Below are 15,573 nucleotides of genomic sequence, written 5' to 3' on the forward strand. Positions count from 1 at the left end.
ATAGTTGTTTAAGCAGCAGCAGGGTTTGAGAGGACTGAGTCCAATTTTGAAAGTTTTACTGTGGATAAAGTGCTATTAAACAGCATCACATGCTACAGAGTAATCATAAGTGAAAGGGAGATTCAATTGATGTAGCAAACTTCATCACTGTCTTACTTAAAGAAATTGCCACTGGGGTGCTTGGGTGGCTCAGTTGGTTAAATGTCCAACTCTTGATTTCAGCTCAGGTCATGATCTCAATCATGAGAGGGAGTCCCATGTTGGGCTCCTCACAACATTGATAGTGAAGCCTGCTTGGGATTCTCTCCCTCTGCCACTCCCCCACTCATTCATTCTCTCTCTCTCTCTCTCTCTCTCTCTCTCTCTCTAAAAAAATGTCACAGCAACCCCAACCTTCAGCAGCCCCCACCCTAGTTAGTCAGCAGCCATCAACATTGAATCAAGAAAAAAGATTATGACTGGCTAAAAGCTCAGATTGGTGGTTAACATTTTTAGCAATAAAGTGTTTTTAAAACAAGGTACATAATTTTTGAGACATAATGCTTTTGCACACTTAATAGACTACAATATAGTATAAATGACTTTTATATACACTGGGAAACCCAAAATAATTTGACTCGCTTTATTGGGATAGTTGCTTTACTGTGGTGGTCTGGAACTGAACTCACTGTAATAGCTCTGAGGTACACCTGTGGAATCTCAGTCTCACAATCACAAAGAACTAAATTATTCCAACAACCTGATGGGCTCAGAAAAGGATCCTGAACTGCAGATGAAAATGTGGCCCAGCTAACATCTTGATTTTCACCTTGTGAGAACCTAAGCAGAGAATCTATTTATACTGTGTCTGGATTTCTGATCTACAGCAACAGATAAGTGACTGTTGTTTTAATCTGATAATTTAGTGATAATTTGCTGTACAGCATACAAAAGTAATACAGATCATTAGCACACAACAAGATTCTTTCTTAATATCAAACAGGTTATTCTCTATTGAAGAAGATATTGCCCAAGGATTGAAGGATTTTTTTTTTTCTGGAAACTTTTTATTATTATGTCTTCAGAGACTGCTTTGGCCTGATTTTCCTCTTTCTTCACACAATGTTCTACCCATCTCTTACACTTACCTTTATATTTCTTTTACCTTTGGTTGGTATCTCCTTATTAATTTATCTTTCAGGTCACTATTTGCATTATTTTCCCATTTCAAATATTTGAGAGGACTCTCCAGACACCTGAGTGTGTACCCACATGAGATTTTTATTTAAAGTGAAAGACGTGGTGCTGTAAGAAAGAGAGAACACAGCCAAGTTTGAAGATCTGAGGGACCTTCACAGCATGAGCCTCCTCTTGGGCCTAAGTTTTGCAAGCTGGACTATAATGAGTCTGAATCTTCAGAATCTAGTGAGGAATCTTGTTGGCTTGGAGAAAGTTCATTTAAAAAGCTCTCTGACTCTTCCAGCAGTCAAACCAGGTTTGTCAAACCAGCCAAGGTAGTTACAAAACATTAGTAAAGTGGGGCACCTGGGTGGATCAGTCGGTTAAGCATCCAACTTCAGCTCAGGTCATGATCTCGTGGTCCGTGAGTTCGAGCCCCGCGTCGGGCTCTGTGCTGACAGCTCAGAGCCTGGAGCCTGTTTCAGATTCTGTGTCTCCCTCTCTCTCTGGCCCTCCCCCTTTCATGCTCTGTCTCTCTTTGTCTCAAAAATAAAATAAACGTTAAAAAAATTAAAAACAAACAAACAAAAAAAAACATTAGTAAAGTAACGAGCACTGAGTGTAACCAGAAAAGTTTCATATATTGAAGAGTATATCAAAAATACCATTTCCCTTATCTTGGCCAGTTGTAAGTCCAACAAACCAAACAATCTAACCAAAAAAGCAGGCATCTAGTATCCCCAGAGATAAAGGCAGAAATTCTCTTGCCTAGCTTTAAAATAGTTCTGCATCCATATTAATCATTGCAGATGGCAGGTTGCTATCTCTAGTCCTCTGCTAAATCCACCAATAACTAGAATTTGGATTTCTATTGTTGATATAGTTTAGTGAACCCAAATATTTGTTAAACTTTCCATCTTTTCTCCCTTTTAACCCACCTTCTCTATTTTCTTGACTGTATTAATAATAGCAATTTAAAATCTTTATCAGTTCTCATCAACTCAATCTCTAGCAGATTGTTCCTCTCGAATTCTGGGTACTCGAACATATTTTTTAGCATGTTTCACAATTTTTTGCATTGGTACTTTGCATTATAGTAATAATTATAGGGAATTTGGAAGGTGATATTTCTGACAAAAGACAGTTAATTATTTTTTAAAACATACTAGTGTGTCTTTCTAATTCTGCACAGGATTGACACTTAGGTTTATAAGATCTATTATTTTTATATTATTATTATTTTCTCTTCATAATTTCTCTTAAATTTTTAACAAAAGGTGTTTCAAACTCCTGGTCATATTACTTTTTTGCATCTATTTTTCCTCCCAGTCTTCAGGAAAGTGCTCTATGCTTTTGATGCCTTTGTTATTTTTATTTATTTTTTTTTATTTTTTACTACTTTTAACTTTTTATTTTAGAATTATCATCAAAATTAATCAACGGTCCTTTTGAAACTCAATACAGAGGTTACATGAAGGAAAAGTTCCATCCTTGTCCTGCTCGGCCCCTCCCCAGATCCTACCCAACTATCAGAGGCCCAAACCTCTTTGATCAGTTGGGTCCTGGGCTGGCTAATATGGTTATCCCTCTAGATGGACTTTCCAGTCTCACCACTCTGCTCTGTGCCCTAGGAGGCGGATATACATAGATGGTGTCACAGGGCTCCCTTGGTCTGGCTTACAGTTGGTCCCTGCCAGTGGGGGAGATGGCCATTATTTATCCTGCCTACCACTCCTGTAGCCCACTCAAGAGTCCCTCTGGGGCTGCACTTTTCAAAGGTATATTCCCATGATTCATCACTTACATACAACACCCAGTGCTCATCCCAGCAAGTGTCCTCCTCAATGCCCATCACCCATTTTCCCCTCTCTCCCTCACCCCCGCCAATCAACTCTCAGTTTGTTCTCTGTATTTAAGAGTCTCTTATGGTTTGCCTTCCTTCTGTTTGTAACTATTTTTTTCCCTTCCCCCAGGGTCTTCTGTTAAGTTTCTCAAATTCCACATATGAGTGAAAACATACAATATCTGTCTGTCTCTGACTGACTTATTTCACTTAGCATAATACCCTCCAGTTCCATACCTGTTGTTGCAAATGCCAATGTTTATAGCAGTGCTATCAACAATGGCCAAATTATGGAAAGAACCCAAATGTCCATCGACTGATGAATGATAAAGAAGATTTGGTTTATATATACAATGGAATACTACTTTGCAATGAGAAAGAATAAAAGCCTTTGTTATTTTTATTTGAATGTTAAGCATTAGGCATGGAAAGACAATTTGAGGCTTGGATAATGTTAATGTCCTCTAGTGTTGATTTCTTTGCTTTTGGCAAACATTTGTTGTAAAGTTGGAACACCTGAAGACAATCTGTAGTAAAGGTCATTGTGAAGACTGGTGCACTTCAGATATACCCTTTACAAGATGTAAGCTTAGAACTTGAGGTGTGAAGTCTCTTCTTTCTTGGTGGACACTGGAGTCCAATTTTGCATTCTCTGCAAGCTTCATAAGAATATGGACAGCACTTTTCACTTTCTCATCAACACTGATGTCATTTTCAAATTGTTGTATATCTAAAGAGGGGAAAGGGCAACAATAATTTGACAACAAAATTATTTCTCTAGTTATCCCTTCTTTCTTACATTTTAGCTTCACAAATTCCTGTTGTCTTATTAGCTTGCCAGTGCTTTTATGCACATTTATAAATATTTTTATCTCATTTTTCTATTTGCTGTGAATGAGCATGCTATAAAATAAGCTAGACTTTCATTTATGGTAATGTAAAAGGATGAATAGATTATCCATTAGTTTTGAGATTATAATATTTACTTATGATACATAATTGGAACCCAAAAATAGAGGAAAGAAGAAGGACAGGAATACATTTGAAGAAACATGAAGAAATGGCCAAACATTTCCAAAGTATAGAAACTAAAATGGACATGAATAACAAAGATTACCCCAAAACTTCCAAATGCACATCAATGAATGTCGTAGACACTGTCTAAAGTTCTCTTTTGGCCAGCAAAAGAGAAGGATGCAGAATGAAAAGTGACAGATAGCTAATGTCCGGGAAAAGACAAGATCCCTGAATAAGGGTCGTTGCCCCGTTTTTATTAGGATCATAAAGGCTTACAAACATGGTGATGGACGTGCATCAAGAAGCAATGAATCTGTGAGCATTAACTAGTGGACGTGAGGGAAAGGGGGTCTTGAAGATGTTTGGGGTTAGGCGTTTGGGTTAATACAAAACAAAATATTGGCGCCGAGCAGTCAGGCATGAGGCACCACCTCTGTTTATCTTAGCTAGCCTAGGGGATGAGACAGATAGGGGAAATAACCAGAGTTAACAAGGCACCTTTTCTTTTGTTAAGCATCTCAGCTCTGGGCTGCTTCACCTGCAGCAGTCTATAGCTCAATTTACCTGTTTACCTAACTTGGTCCTTCCTTCCTGTGAAAGCAGCTTCTGCTATAGTACTGAATTGGGGGTGCTTCCACCCTGAACACCTAATCTTGTTTATTTCATGTAGCTATGTATTGGGTGCCTTTATACCTCCCTATTCTTGGTTGCCTTGTCTTCTTTACCCAAACACGGGTGTGAGCATCCTATGGCTTTCTGCTTCTTTACACCTTGTTAACCCATTGGTGTAAGCCCAGGGAATGTCTAAGCTTATTCCCCACAGTTGAAAAACAGCTGATCATATAAAAGGTACAAAAGAGCCTTTGGGGTCCTTAGGTGGCTCAGTTAGTTGAGTATCCAAATCTTGATTTTGGCTCAGGTCAGGATCCCAGGGTCATGGGATTGAGCCCTGCATCAAGTTCTGTGCTGAGTGTGGAGCCTGCTTAAAATTTTCTCTTTCTCTCCCTCTGCCTCTCTCTCTCTCAAATTAAAAAAACAAACAAACAAAAAAACAAAAAAACCCTTGAAAACAGCCAATTAAAAAAAAATGACACTTTACATGGGGGATAAAAACAACACAGCTGGTGGTGAGCTCCTAATTAGACATAAGGAGGCCAGAAGAAAATGAAAATAATATATTTTTAAACTCTTTAAAGGAATAAAAAGAATTGTCAACTTAGAATTCTGTGTCAGGCTAAAATATCTTTAAAATATGATTAAGTAATACCATCTTTGATCAATTAAAATTGAAATAATTTATTGACAGCAAACCTATGCCATAAGACATAACAAAGGAAATTCTTCATGATAAGAAAAAAATTGGCACAAGTGAAAATGTGTGTCAACAAGAAAGAAAGAGCATTATACATAGTAAATATGTGGGTATACATAAAAGATCGTATATATTTTTAATTTCTTTAAAGTTATATGAATATTTAATGAGAAAATTCTAAGATTGTATTTTGGCATTTATATCAAACATTAAATGTAAATAGACTGAAAGTTAAGTATGCAAATTTTAATCACTAGAACTACCACTGAAATTTAACGCAAAATTTATAGTTGAAAAGTCAACAAATAAATTTTTTAAAAATATTAGTTTGGAATGGAGATGAGATGATCCTAAAGTAGACGGGTCAAACAAAAACAACTGACAAAATATTTGAAAAAAAAAAACAGTCTCAGTTTTTACATACAAATAGGTTAATCTTCGCAAACAAGACCAGAATTGGTTAGACTTGGGAAAAAATGCCAAGAGCCAAGTGTGTGCTATCAATAAGAGACACTTGAAGCATAAAATTACACAGAGGTTGATGCAAAAAACCACAAAAGCCAAAAAATATATCAGACAGTACTACTGGGAAACAGACAAACCCACAGTAATATTTAGTTAACAGTCCCTTTCAGAAACTAATTTTTAAAATAACAACAGAAGTAGTAAATAAATAAACAATCTGGACACTCAGATGTCTTTATTCAGTTGAGGTATTGAAAACTAAATTCAAGAACTAGAATAAAATCATTTCAAGTCCACATGATATGCTCACTAAGTTAGACCACATACTGTGTCAAGAAGTAAATCACAATTTATCAAAACATTAAAATCTTATAGAGTGTTCTCTATTCATGAGATAATTAAATTACTAATCAATAACAAGAAGACATTTAGAAAATCCCCACTTGATTTTAAATTAAATGACACTTGTAAATAATACCGAGTCAAAGATAATAAGCACGAGGGGAATTAGAAAATGTGTCAAGCTGAATGATAATAAAATCACAACATACACACAAAAACATTGTGGTATGCTGCCAGCACAGTGCTTAGAAATAAATTTATAGATATAAATACATTTAGTCATTGAATTATTCTACATTAGTCATTCTGTTATTCTATGACTCCTAAATATATACTGTATTATGTACTGTAGATCTTTTTTTGTAAGAATTCTTATTAAATAATGCAATTTCTGTCATCTGTATTTTATTTTAAAATGCTACAAGATAGGCTTTTTCATTATTAAACTTGTTTTTAATGTATTTTGGCAGTCTATATCTTAAATTAGTGCTGTGCGGAGGAGATAAGGAAACAGTCTCTCTCATAAGCACAGAACCAAAGAATGAGTGTTCCTCCCGGTTTTGCTGACCGTGGCTCCTCTGGTGCCTTCATATCATGAACTCCAGATCAGGGATTTGGGGACAAGAGATTTGTTCAGCACAATTACCTCTAGTAGATAGTGCTACTTAGCCGTGCTGGGCTGTAGTTTGCAATAAATAATAAATAATAGACAAAACCTCAATACAGCTGAACAGCTGTCGCCACAGCTAACAGTGGAGCAAATCACGAGGTCAGACAAGAAATATAACTGGGGAGCACACAGATACCCAGCTGCCAGGGCTAACAGAGCACATATCTTCACATCTGCAGGGCTGTAGCTGCCAAACCTTTCCCATAAGCAGCTTTGTGTATTGACTTCAGTCAGGCCTGGTAGACAGAGAAATAAAATTTTGTATATTCAACACTGTTAGAATGAAGAGTGTATCAAGTTAATGTTGCAATTGTGAATGAATGGCTATGATTTTATTTTTGTCAAAGAAGAAATATACTCTTAAAATATTTAAGTTCTTTTGTTCAAGGGCTATGTCTATTTCTTTTTTTTACTATCTAAACAACTGTAATAAGCATTTAATATCTTTAAAATTGCAAAGCTCACATTGTGTTCAATTATAGTTTCACATGGAAGCTGAACTATTTCATTAATAGATATATTTTACTGAAAATTATTTACTGAATTGAGAGACTTTGATACTCTTTTTGATTTTTTATCAAATCTATAGTCTAAAACATTCTTTTGTATCATGTTACTTGTTATTGTTGGCATAATATTTATGTTACATTACTAAGTAAAAAAGATAACACTTTCATGGTTGGCGCAAGAGTAAATTTGTTACACGAAAAGAAAACATAGATGCAAGTGAAAGATAACATTTCTTAAAATATTTGATATCCATCCAAGTGTGGGATAATAGTTGGTATATATATATATTTTTATTTGGTATATTCCTTAGGTCAAACAGATACCAAAGAGGGGATTGAGTTGATGACCCTGTGAGGTAATTCTAGGAGCAACTACCCACCCATTTCAGATGGGCTCTTGACCACACGTGACATTTCTAGATGCTGGCTACGTGTCTGCCACTCTAAATGGGCCAACGCAGTAATGGGGGAAATTGTACACATATAGGTGTTTGCTGAGAGCTGGAGTGCATTGAAAATCAAATGGCCAGTCCTAAAATGGGCCTGAGGTTTTTTTTCTACAGCCTTTTTTAAGAGAAGATACATTTGCTATTATATTCATATTGTTAAGACAAATGCAGATTTTGAAATTCTACAATTAGAAACTATTTCAAGGTGCTCTCAACTGCTCTGAAAATGAATATCCCTATTACAAAGATACTCTGTGAACCCATTTCCTACTTTTAATAGCCAGTTGAATCATAGAACTGTTCTTTGTTGTGTTCTGATCAAATTCCTGTTTATGATATGGATCTTTATGTAAATTGTCCTAGGGAATTAGTATGCCTCTATCTCCTTACTGTTCCTTTAGAAAATCATAGTTTTCATTATAAATGAATATACTAAAATTGTGTTTAATACATAAGCTTCTTATGAATTATTTACTGACCATTGTCTTTCATGTGTTCTCTAAAATGACTTTCATGCCCAAAAACATGGAGTATATTTATGGGTATGTTTAGATATCAGTATAACCAAACTCAGACTGAGAGGTCTTTTCTCCATCGTTCATCTGCTTATCAACTGGCAATCCCCACACATTGTTCCACAAACCTCTCGTTGTATGACTCTCAACATTAGTGTATACAGTTTGTCAACTTTGAATAGATGAGGAGATACAATAATGTACTGAAAACAAACCAACTAGAAACGTATGGAAACTAAGAGAAACTAATGAAAGAATGTTTTTACAAGGGTAAAAACATAAGAAATGTAATTTTAATATTGTTCTATATGTTTTATCATAATCCACTGCTTATAGGTATCTGAGAAAGTTATCTATTATGTCTTTGAAGCCATATTTCAGTTGGGAATGTTTAATAAACTTTGCTTTTCTTAATTAATTTTAGGCACTCTATTGTGTATACACTGGTGTTTTAGTGTCGTTTCATTTTGAGGATATGCCTTTTGTGAAACTCCTGATAAAATTCTTCACCTATTTTTCTGTCTATATATTTTATTGGTATCTCCATATATAGATTTTTCTGCATTTTCTAGGTCCTGGAGATGTAAAGTTAGGTGTGTGCATGCACGTGTGTGTGTATGTGTGTGTGATCTTTTTCTTTTTTTAATGTAGTGGACATCTATTATAAACTTTTTCCCTTAGAACTGATTTCATTATATCCTATAAGTTTGGGGTATGTTGTTTTTCATTTTCATTTGTTTTGAGATATTTTATTTTTCTTATGGTTTCTTCTTTGACCTATTAGTTTCATTTCCACACAGTAGTGAATTTTCTGGTTTTCCATCTGCCATTGTTTTTTAGTTTCATACCATCGTGCTCAGAAAAGACACTTGGTATTATTTCAGTCTTCTTACATTTGCTAAAATTTGTTTGGGGACCTGACATGTAATCTGCCCTAGAGAATGTCCCATGTGCACTAGAGAAGAATGTGTACTCTGCCGCTGTTGTGTGGAATGTTCTACATATGTCTGTTAGGTCCATAGGAACTTTAAAATATAGTTCAAGTCATGGGGCATCTGGGTGGCTCAGTCAGGTGGGCATCCAGCTGCGGCTCAGGTCATGATCTTACAGTTTGTGAATTTGAGCCCCGCATCGGGCTCTGTGCTAACGGAGCCTGGAGCTCAGAGACTGGAGCTTGCTTCGAGTTCTGTGTCTCCCTCTCTCTCTGCTCCTCCCCGCTCGTGCTCTCTCTCTCTCTCTCCTTCAAAAATAAATAAAAACATTAAAACTTTTTTTAATGTAGTTCAGGTCAGTTTTTTCTTGTTGATTTTCTGTCTGGATGATCTATCCATTGTTGAAGTAGGGGTATTAGGGGTATCCCTAATATTATTGTATTACTGTCTATTTCTCTCTGTTAGTATTTGCTTAATATATTTAGGTGCTTCAATATTAGGGGCATGTACATTTACAATTGTTATATCCTCTTGATGACTTGACCCCTTTATCATTAATTAATAGCCTTCTTTGTCTCTTACAGTTTTTGACTTAAAGTCTACTTCTTCTGATACAAATATAGGTACTCCTGCTCCCTCTCATGTACTATTTTCCTCATTTCAATTAGTTGTTCATAAGTGTTTCCTTATACTTCACTGAATTTCTTTAAGAGGATTACTTTGAATTCTTTGTCATACAACTGATAAATATCCATTTCTTTAAGGTTAGTCATTGGAGTTTTATTAGTTTTCTTTGGTGGTATCATATTTCCTTGATTAATCATGATCCCTGTGGCTTTGTGTTGGTGTCTCCGATTTCAAGGAAGTAGGCTCTTCTTTTAATCTTTATGTACTGGCTTTGATAGATAAACTCTTCACCAGTCAGCCCATCAAGAAGTTGAATGAGCCATTTTTTGGTTCATGGGTAGGCTTGTTGCTCAAGTCCTTGGGTAGTCCAGTCTGGTGCCTGGGTCAGCAGATGAGCAGGCCTGGTGCTTGAACACATGGCAACCAGCCTGGTTCCTGGACCGGTGAGAACAGGCTTGGCCCTGGGGACCACTGAAGTAGGCTTAGCATCTGGGTCCATGGAGATGCTTCAGTACCAAAATAGGTAGGCCAGGGCCTGGGTTCATGGGAGACCCCTGGGAGCCTGGTACCATGGAGTCACAGGGGGCATACTGGCTCTCACTTCACTTTCTTTTTCTCTTACGGTGAATCTCTTTCTGTCTTGGCACTGGGCTGCCTGGGCTTGCTAGAGTGGTGATGGGGGGGTGGCGGGGAATGTGAATATCTTTTTACCCTTCTCAGTGTGTGTGTGTGTGTGTGTGTGTGTGTGTGTGTGTGTGTGTGTGTGTGTGTATCATTCTGGTGATGTAATGACTCACCTGGAATTGTTAGCTCTTGTGAAGGTATTTTTGGTTGTGGATAGTTATTTAAATTAATGTTTCTGAGAGGAACTGTTGCTAACTTCACTCAAACTAAATAATTTAAGTGTATTTGAAATCATCAGCCATTTACTTTGTGGTTTATTATTTTTATGTCTTTATTATTCAAGGTCACGAAGATGTTTTACATTTCTTTCTAAAGAAAGAAAGAATGCACCTGAGTGAAGAAAGAGTATAGCTGAACAAAGGAGATAATACATTTCATTAAGAAAAAGTGAAATTTGGATGTATTATTTTACTCATTAAGCAGAAAATTAAAAAAAAAATCTTACTGCTTTCCTCGCAATTTAGGAATAAGTCTACCAAACGTTTTAGATAATCATACTTATGTGTCAATGTATATTTGATTATGGAATATTTAAGCTAATAGTTTATCATATATAAAAAATGTATGACTTTTATTTTCTTTTCTAACTTCTAGAATGCATTGCTGAGGTACTGAGGAAAATCGAATTATATCTGATAGTTCAAGTTCAAACTATGACTTTTACTTTAATGTAACAGATATGAATTCTAAGTAATATTGTTATTTGAACTCTATGAATTTTACTTCAATTATTTTTTTCAAATAATTCTATTAATATAATCATAAATGACATCTTTTCATGTTGTCTAGGTTCAATTCCTTTTGCCCATGAAATATTCATTTTATTTTGTCCTTGGCTACTTTATAGATATTAAATTAATTTGGTAGAAAATTATTATGAAACATTTTACAAAATATTCTCTCCTTTAAATTATGAGCCTAATTATCATGTGAATATGGAGATTGTGAAACACATATGCAGCAAGTTTCAAAACTTCTTGTATCTTTTATTACTATATTTACCAAATTCTTACTACCTCTCCCTTTCTTTGTACCTCTCAGAGCCACAGAGCCATAGAACAGTGTGATATTAAGAGAAGAAAAAATGCATTTAAATAATAAGACTTGTTCTTTAAATCTTGTATTAAATTAATTTTTTGGATATACTTTTTATCAAAAAAACATAAGAAGAGAAATTAACAGAATATTGTGCCAGATATTGTTCTGAAAGTAATTTATAGAAATGCCTTCTAATTAAAAAATGAGCATATTGATTTGAGTCAAGAATAGAGTTTTCATATTTTGAAACAGTAAACTGTCTTTAGTTTGTTAAGATAAATGGAAGAGAGAGGACTTGTGCTTGAAACCCAGATCTGTTACTCACTGCTTACAAGATGCTGAATATTATTTAATTTCTTTAATGCTCAGTTGTCTTTTTAATCTCTTTATTAAAATATATACAAAATAAGATAAGATAAAACCAGAGAGGGAGGCAAACCATAAGAGACTCTTAACGATAGAAAAGAAACTGAGGGTTCCTGCAGGGGTGGTGGGCAGGGTACGGACTAAATGTGTGATGAACATTAGGGAGGGCACTTGTTGGATGAGCGCTAGTGTTATATATAAGTGATGAATCACTAAATTCTACTCTGGAAACCAATACTACACTATATGTTAACTAACTTGAATTTAAATAAAATCTTGGAAAGAAAAAAAAAGGATAGATAGATAGAGATAGATATAGATATAGATATAGATATAGATTATATAGTTATCAACGATGGAAATGAGTATAAATAAGTGTGATTAGACCCATATAATCATATAGATGCATAAATGTTCAGGTGGGCCTGGTAAATATTCAAATATACACAAGCACCACAAGTTTCTCTATTGCTGTCTTTTTTAATGTTAATAATAAGTGGCCATTGAAAAGTGTTCAAATAGTTACATGTTGGAAAATTGAAGATGACCTTTTATGTTGATTTAAAAAATATAGTGGTAAAACCTATATATAGTGGTAAAACCTGGTATATGTAGGTAAAACCTATATATAGTGGTAAAACCAAAAAAGTAGTTTTGACACCTTTTAAACTGCTGTGTATGAGCTGTTTTAATTGAATTCTTATGTACAGGCATCATATACAAAATTCAAGTTAGGTTCAAGATAGATAGTAAGATAGATACAAAGAAAATGGGAAGAAGTTGATAAAAAAGTATAAAAGGGGAAAAAAGAAAAAAAATAGAGCTATAGAAATCTAAATAAAAATATAGACCGGCAGCCTTATTTTACAATATGAGCTATGGGTGACAAGTATTTCAGAAACATAGCTGTTAGTACTTGACCAGCCTATTGACTTTTAATATTACAAACTTGAATTGAAATAATGGCCAGCTGCAACTTCTAATGAAGAGTATTGCTATAATAATCTAAAGGAGCAGAACATTACTTAGAAATTCTGACATCTCTTTAACACAAATTGAGAAAGTAAAGAATAGTATTAATAAGCATTAGTATAAACAAAAGCAAAACAAAACAAGATTTTAGATCAGCAGACCACTTTTATAGGAAACAATAACAATGAGATTGCTATGGTTTTGATGTTGTTTTAATGCATTCATTATATGTAAAATAACATCTCTAAAAATTTGGGCAATATCACTAATTTTCAATTTCTATAGATGAATTAAGGCTCTCACAGTACCCTTGCTTTTACTTCTTCAAATATAAGTGATCTGGTTTTAGATAAATGACAACACTTACAGCAGACTTTAGACAGTGGTGATCTGTTGTGTTTTTGTTTTTATTTTTGCTTATTTCAGAAATTTGCTATTTTTATTTTTATTTTTATTTTATTTTTATTTTTTTAAATATAATTTATTGTCAAATTGGCTAACATACAGTGTATAAAATGTGCTCTTGGTTTTTGGGGTAGATTCCCGTGGTTCAACGCTTACATACAATACCCAGTGTTCATCCCAACAAGTGCCCTCCTCAATGCCTATCATCCATTTTCTCCTCTTCCCCACCTCCCCCATCCACCCTCAGTTTGTTCTGTGTGTTTAAGACTCTCTTGTGGTTTGCCTTCCTCCCTCTCTGTTTGTAACTATTTTTTCCCCTTCCCTTCTCCCATGGTTTTCTGTTAAATTTCTCAAGATCCACATATGAGTGAAAACATATATCTGTCTGTCTCTGACTGACGTATTTCACTTAGCATAATAGCCTCCAGTTCTACCCATGCTATTGCAAATGGCAAGATTACATTCTTTCCATTGCCAAGTAGTATTCCATTGTGTATATAAACCACATCTTTTTATCCATTCATCAGTTTATGGTCATTTGACTCTTTCCATAATTCTGGCTATTGTTGGTAGTGCTGCTATAAACATTGGGGTACACCTGCCCTTATGTGTAGAAAGGTTCTAATAAGATTTAAGCATAGGCTACATGGCAGAGTCTACTGAGACAATGACTGCACAGTTAAACAACAACAAAAAATCATGGAGAGCCATGTACACTGAGACAAGGAATTTAAATTTTCTTTTAAAGGCAATGTAGAATTAGATCATATAAGTAAAATTGTTGGCTTCCTGGGTTAGAAAGATTGCTGTATTAGAAATATAGAGCGTGCTTGGAGAGAGGCAAGGATAATCTGGAGGTTAACATAGCCTCTGAGAATTACATTTGTGACATTAGTCTAAATTAGGGGTGTGAGGGGTGCTTGGGTGGCTCAGTGGGTTAGCTGAGCATCTGACTCTTGATTTCAGCTCAAGTCATGATCTTAGGGTCTTGGGGTTGAGCCCTGCATTAGGCTCTCTCTCCCTCTCCCTTTGCCCACCCTCCCTCATTTGCACGTGCAAGCATGCGCGCTCTCTCTCTCTCAAAATAAATGAATGAATGAATGAATGAATGAATGAATGAATAAATAAATAAATAAGAGGTGTGAGACTTAGCATGGAAAGGAGGGGCATATTTTATGGAGCACAAGCTCATACTGTACCTATCATTTCTAAGAGTGACTACATTTCCTTTTATTGACTAACAGCCACAAAATACTTTGTTCTCAGATGTGTTTATGAATCTCTTAATGATCTGCAAGAGTTTTGGCAATGCTAAAGTAAGTTTAGAGGAACTATTGTTGAGAGTGTATTCATCTGTGAGGGTGTGTTTTCAGTGACAACTTGTATGAATTGTTTAGTGGGTCAAAAGAAGTCAGAACTGTGAGAAACTGGGAACCGTATGTTCCTAATATCATAGTTGTTACAAGGTACACATGCGTGGAAGCCTTTATCTCCATGACTATCTGAAAATGGCGACTTGATAAATGTGACTTTCCTTCCATCCCTCTTTTATTCCCTCTTTTACTCTTACTGGAATCTGCAAGTGCCTAAGTCTGCTGAATTACATTAAAAGGAAATAATGCTTCAGGATGCCTGGGTGGCTCATTTGGTTTCATGTCCAACTATTAGTCCCAGGTCATGATCTCAGGGTTCAAACCCCATATTGGGCTCCACACTGGGTGTGAAGCCTACAAAAAGAAAAAAAAAGAGGTGTACCTGGGTTGCTCGCTTGGTTAAGCATCCAACTCTTAATTTTGGCTCAGGTCATGATCTCAAGGTTGAGATCAAGCCCCACTTTGGGGATTGGGATTCTCTCTCTCTCTCCCTCACTTGCAGCCAAGCTCTTTCTCTCTCTCTCTCAAAACATTTTTAAAAAAAGGAAATAGTGCTTGAATTGTAAATAATTGTTTTCTATGAGTTAGGAATCTCTTTTGTTTTATGTCCATCTGTTACTGGGTTGCTTAGTTCTTGTTCCAAATGCAGTTGGAGACCTGAGACCAGAATGGGGAAATAGATTTTATGGAGTAGATAAGTATAGTATGCTTTCAAAAGTGAAAGGGAGACACTGCCAGTGGCAATGGCACCTGGAAGCTGTAGCTACATCCTTTTAAGCTTCCTTTCTGCATACGTAAATTTGGCTTTAATTGATATTTTTGATTGACAGCTGGTGGTTGTATAATATTTTGGCTTCTGCACCATGCGCCTAAAGGGCAAATTGCACCTTTTGTGC

The 15,573-nt window shown here is 35.5% G+C and overlaps 1 pseudogene; it reads right to left on the bottom strand.

Annotated features, from left to right (window-relative positions):
* Positions 1-3,540: 3,540 nt before the first annotated feature.
* Positions 3,541-15,573, bottom strand: part of LOC123608604 — a 68,407-nt pseudogene continuing 56,374 nt past the window's right edge.

The sequence above is a fragment of the Leopardus geoffroyi genome, chromosome A1 (genome assembly GCF_018350155.1).
Source record: "Leopardus geoffroyi isolate Oge1 chromosome A1, O.geoffroyi_Oge1_pat1.0, whole genome shotgun sequence".
Lineage (NCBI taxonomy): Eukaryota > Metazoa > Chordata > Mammalia > Carnivora > Felidae > Leopardus > Leopardus geoffroyi.